The sequence below is a fragment of the Ambystoma mexicanum genome, chromosome 13, assembly GCF_040938575.1.
Source record: "Ambystoma mexicanum isolate Mex_15411 chromosome 13, UKY_AmexF1_1, whole genome shotgun sequence".
Lineage (NCBI taxonomy): Eukaryota > Metazoa > Chordata > Amphibia > Caudata > Ambystomatidae > Ambystoma > Ambystoma mexicanum.
Genome location: NC_090938.1, coordinates 249,064,001 through 249,080,921, shown reverse-complemented (window position 1 = coordinate 249,080,921; position 16,921 = coordinate 249,064,001).

The following is a 16,921-nucleotide window of genomic DNA, read 5'->3' as shown; positions in this document are numbered from 1 at the left end:
TCGCCATGGTGGGGCCTCGGCCTCCGCCTCTCGCCCTGGTGGGGCCTCGGCCTCTGCCTCTCGCCCTGGTGGGGCCTCGGCCTCTGCCTCTCGCCCTGGTGGGGCCTCGGCCTCTCGCCCTGGTGGGGCCTCGGCCTCTCGCCCTGGTGGGGCCTCGGCCTCGACCTCTTGGGCTCTCGCCCTGGTGGGGCCTTAGCCTCGCCTCCCGCCCTGGTGGGGCCTCGGCCTCGACCTCTTGGGCTCTCGCCCTGGTGGGGCCTTAGCCTCGCCTCCCGCCCTGGTGGGGCCTCGGCCTCGACCTCTTGGGCTCTCGCCCTGGTGGGGCCTTAGCCTCGCCTCCCGCCCTGGTGGGGCCTCGGCCTCGACCTCTTGGGCTCTCGCCCTGGTGGGGCCTTAGCCTCGCCTCCCGCCCTGGTGGGGCCTCGGCCTTGACCTCTTGGGCTCCCGCCCTGGTGGGGGCCTCTGCCTCAGCCACTCTCGCCCTGGTGGGGGCCTCTGCCTCAGCCACTCTCGCCCTGGTGGGGGCCTCTGCCTCGGCCACTCTCGCCCTGGTGGGGGCCTCTGCCTCAGCCACTCTCGCCCTGGTGGGGGCCTCTGCCTCGGCCACTCTCGCCCTGGTGGGGGCCTCTGCCTCGGCCACTCTCGCCCTGGTGGGGGCCTCTGCCTCGGCCACTCTCGCCCTGGTGGGGACCTCTGCCTCGGCCACTCTCGCCCTGGTGGGGCCTCTGCCTCGGCCACTCTCGCCCTGCTGGGGCCTCTGCCTCGGCCACGCTCGCCCTGCTGGGGCCTCTGCCTCGGCCACTCTCGCCCTGGTGGGGCGGCCTCTGCCTCGGCCACTCTCGCCCTGGTGGGGCGGCCTCTGCCTCGGCCACTCTCGCCCTGGTGGGGCGGCCTCTGCCTCGGCCACTCTCGCCCTGGTGGGGCGGCCTCTGCCTCGGCCACTCTCGCCCTGGTGGGGCGGCCTCTGCCTCGGCCACTCTCGCCCTGGTGGGGCCTCTGCCTCGGCCACTCTCGCCCTGCTGGGGCCTCTGCCTCGGCCACTCTGGCCCTGCCGGGGCCTCGGCCTCTCGCCCTGCCGGGGCCTCGGCCTCTCGCCCTGCCGGGGCCTCGGCCTCGGCCTCTCGCCCTGCCGGGGCCTCGGCCTGGGCCTCTCGCCCTGCCGGGGCCTCGGCCTCGGCCTCTCGCCCTGCCGGGGCCTCGGCCTCGGCCTCTCGCCCTGCCGGGGCCTCGGCCTCTCGCCCTGCCGGGGCCTCGGCCTGGGCCTCTCGCCCTGGCGGGGCCTCGACAAGCAGTCAGGTTTCCCAAAAAATCTTGCTGGGGGAAGTGCACAAAATATTCCATGACTAGTGCTATGGTGCTAAGTAAGATTGAGCGATTGTTCATGAGATGGGTAGGTGTGGTTAGTAGGTGCATTTAGGAGGTTTATGATGTGCATGAATAATGTTCTGCCGAGGGGCCTTTGCGTTTTTGCTGGGTCTTTCCAATCTTTCAGGGTCTTGAATAATTGGAGCCTTGGGTGATGAAGCCTTGGGTTGAGACTAATCTTGCCTTGTACTTTTTTTCTCTAGGACTTTCCAGTTGCAGTTGTTTGAAGATGCTGAACCAAGGGATCTGGTAGGTATATAATGTGGTGCTACATTGCAAAAGGCCTTGTGAGTCAGAAAATGAGGTGGGGCCTCGTCCTCGGCCTCCCGCCCTGGTGGGGCCTCGGCCTCGGCCTCTCGCCCTGGTGGGGCCTCGGCCTCGCCCTCTCGCCCTGGTGGGGCCTTGGCCTCTCGCCCGGGTGGCCTTGACCTCTCGGCCTCTCGCCCGGGTGGGGCCTCGACCTCTCGGCCTCTCGCCCGGGTGGGGCCTCGACCTCTCGGCCTCTCGCCCGGGTGGGGCCTCGACCTCTCGGCCTCTCGCCCGGGTGGGGCCTCGGCCTCTCGCCAGGGTGGGGCCTCGGCCTCTCGCCCGGGTGGGGCCTCGACCTCTCGGCCTCTCGCCCGGGTGGGGCCTCGACCTCTCGGCCTCTCGCCCGGGTGGGGCCTCGACCTCTCGGCCTCTCGCCCGGGCGGGGCCTCGACCTCTTGGCCTCTCGGCCGGGCGGGGCCTCGGCCTCTTGGCCTCTCGCCCGGGTGGGGCCTCTACCTCTCGCCCGGGTGGCCTCTCGACCTCTCGGCCTCTCGCCCGGGTGGGGCCTCGACCTCTTGCCCGGGTGGCCTCTCGACCTCTCGGCCTCTTGCCCGGGTGGCCTCTCGACCTCTCGGCCTCTTGCCCGGGTGGCCTCTCGACCTCTCGGCCTCTCGCCCGGGTGGCCTCTCGACCTCTCGCCCGGGTGGCCTCTCGACCTCTCGCCCGGGTGGCCTCTCGACCTCTCGCCCGGGTGGCCTCTCGACCTCTCGCCCGGGTGGCCTCTCGACCTCTCGCCCGGGTGGCCTCTCGACCTCTCGGCGGGGTGGCCTCTCGACCTCTCGCCCGGGTGGCCTCTCGACCTCTCGGCCTCTCGCCCGGGTGGCCTCTCAACCTCTTGGCCTCTCGCCCGGGTGGGGCCTCGACCTCTTGGCCTCTCGCCCGGGTGGCCTCTCGACCTCTCGCCCGGGTGGCCTCTCGGCCTCTCGCCCGGGTGGCCTCTCGACCTCTCGGCCTCTCGCCCGGGTGGCCTCTCGACCTCTCGGCCTCTCGCCCGGGTGGCCTCTCGACCTCTTGGCCTCTCGCCCGGGTGGGGCCTCGACCTCTTGGCCTCTCGCCCGGGTGGGGCCTCGACCTCTTGGCCTCTCGCCCGGGTGGGGCCTCGACCTCTTGGCCTCTCGCCCGGGTGGGGCCTCGACCTCTTGGCCTCTCGCCCGGGTGGGGCCTCGACCTCTTGGCCTCTCGCCCGGGTGGGGCCTCGACCTCTTGGCCTCTCGCCCGGGTGGGGCCTCGACCTCTTGGCCTCTCGCCCTGGCGGGGCCTCTGACTCGGCCTCTCGCCCTGGCGGGGCCTCGACCTCTGACTCGGCCTCTCGCCCTGGCGGGGCCTCGACCTCTGACTCGGCCTCTCGCCCTGGCGGGGCCTCGACCTCTGACTCGGCCTCTCGCCCTGGCGGGGCCTCGACCTCTGACTCGGCCTCTCGCCCTGGCGGGGCCTCGACCTCTGACTCGGCCTCTCGCCCTGGCGGGGCCTCGACCTCTGACTCGGCCTCTCGCCCTGGCGGGGCCTCGACCTCTGACTGCCTCTCGCCCTGGCGGGGCCTCGACCTCTGACTCTGCCTCTCGCCCTGGCGGGGCCTCGACCTCTGCCACTCTCGCCCTGGCGGGGCCTCGGCCTCAGCCACTCTCGCCCTGGCGGGGCCTCGGCCTCAGCCACTCTCGCCCTGGCGGGGCCTCGGCCTCAGCCACTCTCGCCCTGGCGGGGCCTCGGCCTCAGCCACTCTCGCCCTGGCGGGGCCTCGGCCTCAGCCACTCTCGCCCCGGTGGGGCCTCGGCCTCTCGGCCTCTCGCCCCGGTGGGGCCTCGGCCTCTCGGCCTCTCGCCCCGGTGGGGCCTCGACCTCTCGGCCTCTCGCCCGGGTGGGGCCTCGACCTCTTGCCCGGGTGGCCTCTCGGCCTCTTGCCCGGGTGGCCTCTCGACCTCTCGGCCTCTCGCCCGGGTGGCCTCTCGACCTCTCGGCCTCTTGCCCGGGTGGCCTCTCGACCTCTCGCCCGGGTGGCCTCTCGACCTCTCGGCGGGGTGGCCTCTCGACCTCTCGCCCGGGTGGCCTCTCGACCTCTCGGCCTCTCGCCCGGGTGGCCTCTCAACCTCTTGGCCTCTCGCCCGGGTGGGGCCTCGACCTCTTGGCCTCTCGCCCGGGTGGCCTCTCGACCTCTCGCCCAGGTGGCCTCTCGGCCTCTCGCCCGGGTGGCCTCTCGACCTCTCGCCCGGGTGGCCTCTCGGCCTCTCGCCCGGGTGGCCTCTCAACCTCTTGGCCTCTCGCCCGGGTGGGGCCTCGACCTCTTGGCCTCTCGCCCGGTTGGGGCCTCGACCTCAGCCACTCTCGCCCTGGTGGGGCCTCGGCCTCAGCCACTCTCGCCCTGGTGGGGCCTCGGCCTCAGCCACTCTCGCCCTGGTGGGGCCTCGGCCTCAGCCACTCTCGCCCCGGTGGGGCCTCGGCCTCTCGGCCTCTCGCCCCGGTGGGGCCTCGGCCTCTCGGCCTCTCGCCCCGGTGGGGCCTCGACCTCTCGGCCTCTCGCCCGGGTGGGGCCTCGACCTCTTGCCCGGGTGGCCTCTCGACCTCTCGGCCTCTTGCCCGGGTGGCCTCTCGACCTCTCGGCCTCTTGCCCGGGTGACCTCTCGACCTCTCGGCCTCTTGCCCGGGTGGCCTCTCGACCTCTCGGCCTCTCGCCCGGGTGGCCTCTCGACCTCTCGCCCGGGTGGCCTCTCGACCTCTCGCCCGGGTGGCCTCTCGACCTCTCGCCCGGGTGGCCTCTCGACCTCTCGGCGGGGTGGCCTCTCGACCTCTCGGCGGGGTGGCCTCTCGACCTCTCGCCCGGGTGGCCTCTCGACCTCTCGGCCTCTCGCCCGGGTGGCCTCTCAACCTCTTGGCCTCTCGCCCGGGTGGGGCCTCTGACTCCGACTCGGCCTCTCGCCCTGGCGGGGCCTCTGACTCCGACTCGGCCTCTCGCCCTGGCGGGGCCTCTGACTCTGACTCGGCCTCTCGCCCTGGCGGGGCCTCTGACTCCGACTCGGCCTCTCGCCCTGGCGGGGCCTCGACCTCTGCCTCTGCCTCTTGCCCTGGTGGGGCCTCGACAAGCAGTCAGGTTTCCCAAAAAATCTTGCTGGGGGAAGTGCACAAAATATTCCATGACTAGTGCTATGGTGCTAAGTAAGATTGAGCGATTGTTCATGAGATGGGTAGGTGTGGTTAGTAGGTGCATTTAGGAGGTTTATGATGTGCATGAATAATGTTCTGCCGAGGGGCCTTTGCGTTTTTGCTGGGTCTTTCCAATCTTTCAGGGTCTTGAATAATTGGAGCCTTGGGTGATGAAGCCTTGGGTTGAGACTAATCTTGCCTTGTACTTTTTTTCTCCGACTTGTGCTACATTGCAAAAGGCCTTGTGAGTCAGAAAATGAGGTGGGGCCTCGTCCTCTGCCTCTCGCCCTGGTGGGGCCTCGTCCTCTGCCTCTCGCCCTGGTGGGGCCTCGTCCTCGGCCTCTCGCCCTGGTGGGGCCTCGTCCTCGGCCTCTCGCCCTGGTGGGGCCTCGTCCTCGGCCTCTCGCCCTGGTGGGGCCTCGTCCTCGGCCTCTCGCCCTGGTGGGGCCTCGTCCTCGGCCTCTCGCCCTGGTGGGGCCTCGTCCTCGGCCTCTCGCCCTGGTGGGTCCTCGTCCTCGGCCACTCGCCCTGGTGGGGCCTCGTCCTCGGCCACTCGCCCTGGTGGGGCCTCGGCCTCGGCCTCTCGCCCTGGTGTGGCCTCGTCCTCGGCCTCTCGCCCTGGTGGGGCCTCGTCCTCGGCCTCTCGCCCTGGTGGGGCTTCGTCCTCTTGCCCTGGTGGGGCCTCGTCCTCTTGCCCTGGTGGGGCCTCGTCCTCTTGCCCTGGTGGGGCCTCGTCCTCTCGCCCTGGTGGGGCCTCGTCCTCGGCCTCTCGCCCTGGTGGGGCCTCGTCCTCGGCCTCTCGCCCTGGTGGGGCCTCGTCCTCTCGCCCTGGTGGGGCCTTAGCCTCTGCCTCTCGCCCTGGTGGGGCCTTAGCCTCTGCCTCTCGCCCTGGTGGGGCCTTAGCCTCTGCCTCTCGCCCTGGTGGGGCCTTAGCCTCTGCCTCTCGCCCTGGTGTGGCCTCGGCCTTGACCTCTAGGAATCTCGCCCTGGTGGGGCCTCGGCCTCCCGCCCTGGTGGGGCCTCGGCCTCCCGCCCTGGTGGGGCCTCGGCCTCCCGCCCTGGTGGGGCCTCGGCCTCCCGCCCTGGTGGGGCCTCGGCCTCCGCCTCTCGCCATGGTGGGGCCTCGGCCTCCGCCTCTCGCCCTGGTGGGGCCTCGGCCTCTGCCTCTCGCCCTGGTGGGGCCTCGGCCTCTTGCCCTGGTGGGGCCTCGGCCTCTCGCCCTGGTGGGGCCTCGGCCTCGACCTCTTGGGCTCTCGCCCTGGTGGGGCCTTAGCCTCGCCTCCCGCCCTGGTGGGGCCTCGGCCTCGACCTCTTGGGCTCTCGCCCTGGTGGGGCCTTAGCCTCGCCTCCCGCCCTGGTGGGGCCTCGGCCTCGACCTCTTGGGCTCTCGCCCTGGTGGGGCCTTAGCCTCGCCTCCCGCCCTGGTGGGGCCTCGGCCTCGACCTCTTGGGCTCTCGCCCTGGTGGGGCCTTAGCCTCGCCTCCCGCCCTGGTGGGGCCTCGGCCTTGACCTCTTGGGCTCCCGCCCTGGTGGGGGCCTCTGCCTCAGCCACTCTCGCCCTGGTGGGGGCCTCTGCCTCAGCCACTCTCGCCCTGGTGGGGGCCTCTGCCTCGGCCACTCTCGCCCTGGTGGGGGCCTCTGCCTCAGCCACTCTCGCCCTGGTGGGGGCCTCTGCCTCGGCCACTCTCGCCCTGGTGGGGGCCTCTGCCTCGGCCACTCTCGCCCTGGTGGGGGCCTCTGCCTCGGCCACTCTCGCCCTGGTGGGGGCCTCTGCCTCGGCCACTCTCGCCCTGGTGGGGGCCTCTGCCTCGGCCACTCTCGCCCTGGTGGGGCCTCTGCCTCGGCCACTCTCGCCCTGGTGGGGCCTCTGCCTCGGCCACTCTCGCCCTGCTGGGGCCTCTGCCTCGGCCACTCTCGCCCTGGTGGGGCGGCCTCTGCCTCGGCCACTCTCGCCCTGGTGGGGCGGCCTCTGCCTCGGCCACTCTCGCCCTGGTGGGGCGGCCTCTGCCTCGGCCACTCTCGCCCTGGTGGGGCCTCTGCCTCGGCCACTCTCGCCCTGCTGGGGCCTCTGCCTCGGCCACTCTCGCCCTGCCGGGGCCTCGGCCTCTCGCCCTGCCGGGGCCTCGGCCTCTCGCCCTGCCGGGGCCTCGGCCTCGGCCTCTCGCCCTGCCGGGGCCTCGGCCTCGGCCTCTCGCCCTGCCGGGGCCTCGGCCTCTCGCCCTGCCGGGGCCTCGGCCTGGGCCTCTCGCCCTGGCGGGGCCTCGACAAGCAGTCAGGTTTCCCAAAAAATCTTGCTGGGGGAAGTGCACAAAATATTCCATGACTAGTGCTATGGTGCTAAGTAAGATTGAGCGATTGTTCATGAGATGGGTAGGTGTGGTTAGTAGGTGCATTTAGGAGGTTTATGATGTGCATGAATAATGTTCTGCCGAGGGGCCTTTGCGTTTTTGCTGGGTCTTTCCAATCTTTCAGGGTCTTGAATAATTGGAGCCTTGGGTGATGAAGCCTTGGGTTGAGACTAATCTTGCCTTGTACTTTTTTTCTCTAGGACTTTCCAGTTGCAGTTGTTTGAAGATGCTGAACCAAGGGATCTGGTAGGTATATAATGTGGTGCTACATTGCAAAAGGCCTTGTGAGTCAGAAAATGAGGTGGGGCCTCGTCCTCGGCCTCCCGCCCTGGTGGGGCCTCGGCCTCCCGCCATGGTGGGGCCTCGGCCTCCCGCCCCTTGCCATGGTGGGGCCTCGGCCTTGACCTCTCGGCCTCCCGCCCTGGTGGGGCCTCGGCCTTGACCTCTCGGCCTCCCGCCCTGGTGGGGCCTCGGCCTTGACCTCTCGGCCTCCCGCCCTGGTGGGGCCTCGGCCTTGACCTCTCGGCCTCCCGCCCTGGTGGGGCCTCGGCCTCCCGCCCTGGTGGGGCCTCGGCCTCTGGCCCTGGTGGGGCCTCGGCCTCTGGCCCTGGTGGGGCCTCGGCCTCTGGCCCTGGTGGGGCCTCGGCCTGGGCCTCTCGCCCTGGTGGGGATTCTCAGATTTTTTGTTACCCCATCCATAGCATTTATGATCTAAAGCAATAAAAGCTAGTCGCTATGTTTGAGGCAGAAGATCGCATGAGAGACATAAGTAGGAGATGGATATTTTTCTTAGGGTGGCTTATAACACACACACACATGCTGTTGCAGTTATCTATTTGGGATATAACCAGTTCCTGGGTCCATTCTATCTTGACTGATATACAGGGTGGACAGGGCTTTTTTTAAGCAGGTGAAATTTGTTGAACATTCCTCTCAATCATATTCCCTTTTCATAGTACCGGTCTCTTTATAGTGCCTAGTCTGTGTCCTATTCCCACTTCCTAGTCTCCTTTCCATGTCCATTTTTGTTTCTCGTATTCTTTTGTCCTTGCCTATCCTTCTTGTAGAAAGTGTAAAAGATCTAGTTCCAGCACCAAACCCTTAAGTCTTGAAATGCAGCAGTTTATGCCTGAAATACTGGTTGTATTTTGTTGTCCCTTCAATATTGAATTCAAATGCCAATGATGTTTTATGAGGTGTTATTAAACCAAACACTTAAAACAGATTGTTCACGCTAACTCAACATACAAAAGATAAAGTTCCATTATTTCTAACTGAACAAGCAAAGAAAAAGCCAACCAGTGTTTCAACCTATAACAGGTTTCCATCCGGGCTACATTGAGACATATCTGTAGATCACTTTCATAATCTGCACCGAATAGCTTGAACTTGATATTTAGGGCTTTCCTCATGGGCGCCCGTGAGGAAAGCCATTGGAGGTTGCCTGAAAGAGGTTTCTCCAATTTAGAAGCTAGGGACACTCCACTGGTTGTACATAAGCGATTCACATGACAGACAGTCTTATCAGGAACACAGGCTACATTTTATTTCTTTTCCATTAGGTTGGGATGTTCTAAATATCAAGTTAATTCATGTGCAAGCTATCCAGCTTGTATTTGTTCAACTTGTATTTGTTGCAGATTAGGAAAGTGATCTGCAGATACTGTGTCAATTTCTTTGCTTTTGCTGGTTCAGTTGGAAGAAATAGAACCTATGTATGTTGAGGTTTTGGTTTAATAAAACCGCATAAAACATTCAATTGAAATATGAATTAAATATTGATAGGAACATCAAAATACAACCAGATTTACTTGAGGCATAAACTGCTGGCAATTTTAGACCTATGGGTTTGGTGCTGGAACTGGATCTTTTAGACATTATATCTAGACTCGGAGGGTGAGTCTTGGTATCATCCATGGTACTCCTCAGCTTGCCAAACACATTGCTGTCAAATTGTAGATTTGCATATATTACTGGTGGGGCCTCTGCCTTTCGCCCTTGTGGGGCCTCTGCCTCGGCTTCTCGCCCTGGTGGGGCCTCGGCCTCTCGCCCTGGTGGGGCCTCAGCCTCTCGCCCTGGTGGGGCCTCTGCCTCGGCCTCTCTCGCCCTGGTGGTGCCTCGGCCTCTCTCGCCCTGGTGCTGGTGGTGCCTCGGCCTCTCTCGCCCTGGTGCTGGTGGTGCCTCGGCCTCTCTCGCCCTGGTGCTGGTGGTGCCTCGGCCTCTCTCGCCCTGGTGCTGGTGGTGCCTCGGCCTCTCTCGCCCTGGTGCTGGTGGTGCCTCGGCCTCTCTCGCCCTGGTGCTGGTGGTGCCTCGGCCTCTCTCGCCCTGGTGCTGGTGGGGCCTCGGCCTCTCTCGCCCTGGTGGGGCCTCGGCCTCTCTCGCCCTGCTGGGGCCTCGGCCTCTCTCGCCCTGCTGGGGCCTCGGCCTCTCTCGCCCTGGTGCTGGTGGTGCCTCGGCCTCTCTCGCCCTGGTGCTGGTGGTGCCTCGGCCTCTCTCGCCCTGGTGCTGGTGGTGCCTCGGCCTCTCTCGCCCTGGTGCTGGTGGTGCCTCGGCCTCTCTCGCCCTGGTGCTGGTGGTGCCTCGGCCTCTCTCGCCCTGGTGCTGGTGGGGCCTCGGCCTCTCTCGCCCTGGTGCTGGTGGGGCCTCGGCCTCTCTCGCCCTGGTGGGGCCTCGGCCTCTCTCGCCCTGCTGGGGCCTCGGCCTCTCTCGCCCTGCTGGGGCCTCGGCCTCTCTCGCCCTGCTGGGGCCTCGGCCTCTCTCGCCCTGCTGGGGCCTCGGCCTCTCTCGCCCTGCTGGGGCCTCGGCCTGGGCCTCTCTCGCCCTGCTGGGGCCTCGGCCTGGGCCTCTCTCGCCCTGCTGGGGCCTCGGCCTCTGGGCCTCTCTCGCCCTGCTGGGGCCTCGGCCTCTTGGCCTCTCGCCCTGGCGGGGCCTCGGCCTCTTGGCCTCTCGCCCTGGCGGGGCCTCGGCCTCTCCCTCTCGCCCTGGTGGGGCCTCGACAAGCAGTCAGGTTTCCCAAAAAATCTTGCTGGGGCAAGTGCAAAAAATATTCCATGACTAGTGCTATGGTGCTAAGTAAGATTGAGCGATTGTTCATGAGATGGGTAGGTGTGGTTAGTAGGTGCATTTAGGAGGTTTATGATGTGCATGAATAATGTTCTGCCGAGGGGCCTTTGCGTTTTTGCTGGGTCTTTCCAATCTTTCAGGGTCTTGAATAATTGGAGCCTTGGGTGATGAAGCCTTGGGTTGAGACTAATCTTGCCTTGTACTTTTTTTCTCTAGGACTTTCCAGTTGCAGTTGTTTGAAGATGCTGAACCAAGGGATCTGGTAGGTATATAATGCGGTGCTACATTGCAAAAGGCCTTGTGAGTCAGAAAATGAGGTGGGGCCTCGGCCTCCCGCCCTGGTGGGGCCTCGGCCTCCCGCCCTGGTGGGGCCTCGGCCTCCCGCCCTGGTGGGGCCTCGGCCTTGACCTCTCGGCCTCCCGCCCTGGTGGGACCTCGGCCTTGACCTCTCGGCCTCCTGCCCTGGTGGGACCTCGGCCTTGACCTCTTGGCCTCTCGCCCTGGTGGGGCCTCGGCCTCTCGCCCTGGTGGGGCCTCGGCCTCTCGCCCTGGTGGGGCCTCGGCCTCTCGCCCTGGTGGGGCCTCGGCCTCTCGCCCTGGTGGGGCTTTCGCCCTGGTGGGGCCTCGGCCTTGACCTCTAGGACTCTCGACCTGGTGGGGCCTCGGCCTTGACCTCTAGGACTCTCGACCTGGTGGGGCCTCGGCCTTGACCTCTAGGACTCTCGCCCTGGTGGGGCCTCGGCCTCTCGCCCTGGTGGGGCCTCGGCCTCTCGCCCTGGTGGGGCCTCGGCCTCCCTCCCTGGTGGGGCCTCGGCCTCCCTCCCTGGTGGGGCCTCGGCCTCCCTCCCTGGTGGGGCCTCGGCCTCCCGCCCTGGTGGGCCCTCTGCCTCCCGCCCCTCGCCATGGTGGGGCCTCGGCCTTGACCTCTCGGCCTCCCGCCCTGGTGGGACCTCGGCCTTGACCTCTCGGCCTCCCGCCCTGGTGGGACCTCGGCCTTGACCTCTCGGCCTCCCGCCCTGGTGGGACCTCGGCCTTGACCTCTCGGCCTCCCGCCCTGGTGGGACCTCGGCCTTGACCTCTCGGCCTCCTGCCCTGGTGGGACCTCGGCCTGGCCTCTGCCTCTCGCCCTGGTGGGGCCTGGCCTCTGCCTCTCGCCCTGGTGGGGCCTCGGCCTCTCGCCCTGGTGGGGATTTCGCCCTGGTGGGGCCTCGGCCTCTCGCCCTGGTGGGGCCTCGGCCTCGGCCTCTCGCCCTGGTGGGGATTTCGCCCTGGTGGGGCCTCGGCCTTGACCTCTAGGGCTCTCGACCTGGTGGGGCCTCGGCCTTGACCTCTAGGGCTCTCGACCTGGTGGGGCCTCGGCCTTGACCTCTAGGGCTCTCGACCTGGTGGGGCCTCGGCCTTGACCTCTAGGACTCTCGACCTGGTGGGGCCTCGGCCTTGACCTCTAGGACTCTTGCCCTGGTGGGGCCTCGGCCTCCCTCCCTGGTGGGGCCTCGGCCTCCCTCCCTGGTGGGGCCTCGGCCTCCCTCCCTGGTGGGGCCTCGGCCTCCCTCCCTGGTGGGGCCTCGGCCTCTGCCTCTCGCCCTGGTGGGGCCTCGGCCTCTGCCTCTCGCCCTGGTGGGGCCTCGGCCTCTGCCTCTCGCCCTGGTGGGGCCTCGGCCTCTCGCCCTGGTGGGGCCTCGGCCTCTGCCTCTCGCCCTGGTGGGGCCTCGGCCTCCCGCCCTGGTGGGGCCTCGCCCTAGACCTCTAGGGCTCTGGCCCTGGTGGGGCCTCGGCCTTGACCTCTAGGACTCTGGCCCTGGTGGGGCCTCGGCCTCCCTCCCTGGTGGGGCCTCGGCCTCCCTGCCTGGTGGGGCCTCGGCCTCGGCCTCCCTGGTGGGGCCTCGGCCTCGGCCTCCCTGGTGGGGCCTCGGCCTCTCTCCCTGGTGGGGCCTCTGCCTCTGCCTCTCGCCCTGGTGGGGCCTCGGCCTCCCGCCCTGGTGGGGCCTCGGCCTCCCGCCCTGGTGGGGCCTCGGCCTCCCGCCCTGGTGGGGCCTCGGCCTCCCGCCCTGGTGGGGCTTCGGCCTCTCGCCCTGGTGGGGCCTCAGCCTCTGCCTCCCGCCCTGGTGGGGCCTCGGCCTCTGGCCCTGGTGGGGATTCTCAGATTTTTTGTTGCCCCATCCATAGCATTTATGATCTAAAGCAATAAAAGCTAGTCGCTATGTTTGAGGCAGAAGATCGCATTAGAGACATAAGTAGGAGATGGATATTTTTCTTAGGGTGGCTTATAACACACACACATGCTGTTGCAGTTATCTATTTGGGATATAACCATTTCCTGGGTCCATTCTATCTTGACTGATATACAGGGTGGACAGGGCTTTTTTTAAGCAGGTGAAATTTGTTGAACATTCCTCTCAATCATATTCCCTTTTCATAGTACCGGTCTCTTTATAGTGCCTAGTCTGTGTCCTATTCCCACTTCCTAGTCTCCTTTCCATGTCCATTTTTGTTTCTCGTATTCTTTTGTCCTTGCCTATCCTTCTTGTAGAAAGTGTAAAAGATCTAGTTCCAGCACCAAACCCTTAAGTCTTGAAATGCAGCAGTTTATGCCTGAAATACTGTTTGTATTTTGTTGTCCCTTCAATATTGAATTCAAATGCCAATGATGTTTTATGAGGGTTTGGTGCTGGAACTGGATCTTTTAGACATTATATCTAGACTCAGAGGGTGAGTCTTGGTATCATCCATGGTACTCCTCAGCTTTCCAAACACATTGCTTTCAAATTGTAGATTTGCATATATTACTGGTGGGGCCTCTGCCTTTCGCCCTTGTGGGGCCTCTGCCTTGGCTTCTCGCCCTCGTGGGGCCTCAGCCTCTCGCCCTGGTGGGGCCTCAGCCTCTCGCCCTGGTTGGGGCCTCGGCCTCAGCCACTCTTGCCCTGGTTGGGGCCTCGGCCTCAGCCACTCTCGCCCTGGTGGGGCCTCGGCCTCAGCCACTCTCGCCCTGGTGGGGCCTCGGCCTCAGCCACTCTCGCCCTGGTGGGGCCTCGGCCTCAGCCACTCTCGCCCTGGTGGGGCCTCGGCCTCAGCCACTCTCGCCCTGGTGGGGCCTCGGCCTCAGCCACTCTCGCCCTGGTGGGGCCTCGGCCTCAGCCACTCTCGCCCTGGTGGGGCCTTGGCTTCTCGCCCTGGTGGGGCCTTGGCCTCGGCCTCTCGCCCTGGTGGGGCCTTGGCCTCTCGCCCTCTCGCCCTGGTGGCCTCTCACCCGGGTGGGGCCTCGACCTCTTGGCCTCTCGCCCGGGTGGGGCCTCGACCTCTTGGCATTTCGCCCGGGTGGGGCCTCGGCCTCACGCCCGGGTGGGGCCTCGACCTCTTGGCCTCTCGCCCGGGTGGGGCCTCGACCTCTTGGGCTCTCGCCCGGGTGGGGCCTCGACCTCTTGGCCTCTCGCCCGGGTGGGGCCTCGACCTCTTGGGCTCTCGCCCGGGTGGGGCCTCGACCTCTGGGGCTCTCGCCCGGGTGGGGCCTCGACCTCTGGGGCTCTCGACCTCTGGGGCTCTCGCCCGGGTGGGGCCTCGACCTCTGGGGCTCTCGCCCGGGTGGGGCCTCGACCTCTGGGGCTCTCGCCCGGGTGGGGCCTCGACCTCTGGGGCTCTCGCCCGGGTGGGGCCTCGACCTCTGGGGCTCTCGCCCGGGTGGGGCCTCGACCTCTGGGGCTCTCGCCCGGGCGGGGCCTCGACCTCTGGGGCTCTCGCCCGGGCGGGGCCTCGACCTCTGGGGCTCTCGCCCGGGCGGGGCCTCGACCTCTGGGGCTCTCGCCCGGGCGGGGCCTCGACCTCTGGGGCTCTCGCCCGGGCGGGGCCTCGACCTCTGGGGCTCTCGCCCGGGCGGGGCCTCGACCTCTGGGGCTCTCGCCCGGGCGGGGCCTCGACCTCTGGGGCTCTCGCCCGGGCGGGGCCTCGACCTCTGGGGCTCTCGCCCGGGCGGGGCCTCGACCTCTGGGGCTCTCGCCCGGGCGGGGCCTCGACCTCTGGGGCTCTCGCCCGGGCGGGGCCTCGACCTCTTGGGCTCTCGCCCGGGCGGGGCCTCGACCTCTTGGGCTCTCGCCCGGGCGGGGCCTCGACCTCTTGGGCTCTCGCCCGGGCGGGGCCTCTCCTGGTGGGGCCTCGGCCTCTGCCTCTTGCCCTGGTGGTGCATAAGCTTCTGCCTCTCGCCCTGGTGGGGCCTCGACAAGCAGTCAGGTTTCCCAAAAAATCTTGCTGGGGGAAGTGCACAAAATATTCCATGACTAGTGCTATGGTGCTAAGTAAGATTGAGCGATTGTTCATGAGATGGGTAGGTGTGGTTAGTAGGTGCATTTAGGAGGTTTATGATGTGCATGAATAATGTTCTGCCGAGGGGCCTTTGCGTTTTTGCTGGGTCTTTCCAATCTTTCAGGGTCTTGAATAATTGGAGCCTTGGGTTGAGACTAATCTTGCCTTGTACTTTTTTTCTCTAGGACTTGTGCTACATTGCAAAAGGCCTTGTGAGTCAGAAAATGAGGTGGGGCCTCGTCCTCTGCCTCTCGCCCTGGTGGGGCCTCGTCCTCTGCCTCTCGCCCTGGTGGGGCCTCGTCCTCGGCCTCTCGCCCTGGTGGGGCCTCGTCCTCGGCCTCTCGCCCTGGTGGGGCCTCGTCCTCGGCCTCTCGCCCTGGTGGGGCCTCGTCCTCTGCCTCTCGCCCTGGTGGGGCCTCGTCCTCGGCCTCTCGCCCTGGTGGGGCCTCGTCCTCGGCCTCTCGCCCTGGTGGGGCCTCGTCCTCGGCCTCTCGCCCTGGTGGGGCCTCGTCCTCGGCCTCTCGCCCTGGTGGGGCCTCTCGCCCTGGTGGGGCCTCTCGCCCTGGTGGGGCCTCTCGCCCTGGTGGGGCCTCTCGCCCTGGTGGGGCCTCGGCCTCTCGCCCTGGTGGGGCCTCGGCCTCTCGCCCTGGTGGGGCCTCGGCCTCTCGCCCTGGTGGGGCCTCGGCCTCTCGCCCTGGTGGGGCCTCAGACTCGCCTCTCGCCCTGGTGACGCCTTAGCCTCGCCTCTCGCCCTGGTGACGCCTTAGCCTCGCCTCCCGCCCTGGTGACGCCTTAGCCTCGCCTCTCGCCATGGTGGGGCCTCGGCCTCGCCTCCCGCCCTGGTGTGGCCTCGGCCTCTGCCTCCCGACCTGGTGGGGCCTGGGCCTCGGCCTCTCGCCCTGGTGGGGCCTGGGCCTCGGCCTCTCGCCCTGGTGGGGCCTGGGCCTCGGCCTCTCGCCCTGGTGGGGCCTGGGCCTCAGCCACTCTCGCCCTGGTGGGGCCTCGGCTTCTCGCCCTGGTGGTGTCTCGGCCTCTCGCCCTGGTGGGGCCTCGACCTCTCGGCCTCTCGCCCGGGTGGGGCCTCGACCTCTTGGCCTCTCGCCCGGGTGGGGCCTCGACCTCTTGGCCTCTCGCCCGGGTGGGGCCTCGGCCTCACGCCCGGGTGGGGCCTCGACCTCTTGGCCTCACGCCCGGGTGGGGCCTCGACCTCTTGGCCTCACGCCCGGGTGGGGCCTCGACCTCTTGGCCTCTCGCCCGGGTGGGGCCTCGACCTCTTGGCCTCTCGCCCGGGTGGGGCCTCGACCTCTTGGCCTCTCGCCCGGGTGGGGCCTCGACCTCTTGGCCTCTCGCCCGGGTGGGGCCTCGACCTCTTGGCCTCTCGCCCGGGTGGGGCCTCGACCTCTTGGCCTCTCGCCCGGGTGGGGCCTCGACCTCTTGGGCTCTCGCCCGGGTGGGGCCTCGACCTCTGGGGCTCTCGCCCGGGTGGGGCCTCGACCTCTGGGGCTCTCGCCCGGGTGGGGCCTTGACCTCTGGGGCTCTCGCCCGGGCGGGGCCTCGACCTCTGGGGCTCTCGCCCGAGCGGGGCCTCGACCTCTGGGGCTCACGCCCGGGCGGGGCCTCGACCTCTGGGGCCTCGACCTCTCGCCCGGGCGGGGCCTCGACCTCTTGGCCTCTCGCCCGGGCGGGGCCTCGACCTCTTGGCCTCTCGCCCGGGCGGGGCCTCGACCTCTTGGCCTCTCGCCCGGGCGGGGCCTCGACCTCTTGGCCTCTCGCCCGGGCGGGGCCTCGACCTCTTGGCCTCTCGCCCGGGTGGGGCCTCGACCTCTTGGCCTCTCGCCCGGGCGGGGCCTCGACCTCTTGGCCTCTCGCCCGGGTGGGGCCTCGACCTCTTGGCCTCTCGCCCGGGTGGGGCCTCGACCTCTTGGCCTCTCGCCCGGGTGGGGCCTCGACCTCTTGGCCTCTCGCCCGGGTGGGGCCTCGACCTCTTGGCCTCTCGCCCGGGTGGGGCCTCGGCCTCTGCCTCTCGCCCCGGTGGGGCCTCGGCCTCTTGGCCTCTCGCCCCGGTGGGGCCTCGGCCTCTTGGCCTCTCGCCCCGGTGGGGCCTCGACCTCTTGGCCTCTCGCCCGGGTGGGGCCTCGACCTCTTGGCCTCTCGCCCGGGTGGGGCCTCGACCTCTTGGCCTCTCGCCCGGGTGGGGCCTCGACCTCTTGGCCTCTCGCCCGGGCGGGGACTCGGCCTCTGCCTCTGCCTCTTGCCCTGGTGGTGCATAAGCTTCTGCCTCTCGCCCTGGTGGGGCCTCGACAAGCAGTCAGGTTTCCCAAAAAATCTTGCTGGGGGAAGTGCACAAAATATTCCATGACTAGTGCTCTGGTGCTAAGTAAGATTGAGCGATTGTTCATGAGATGGGT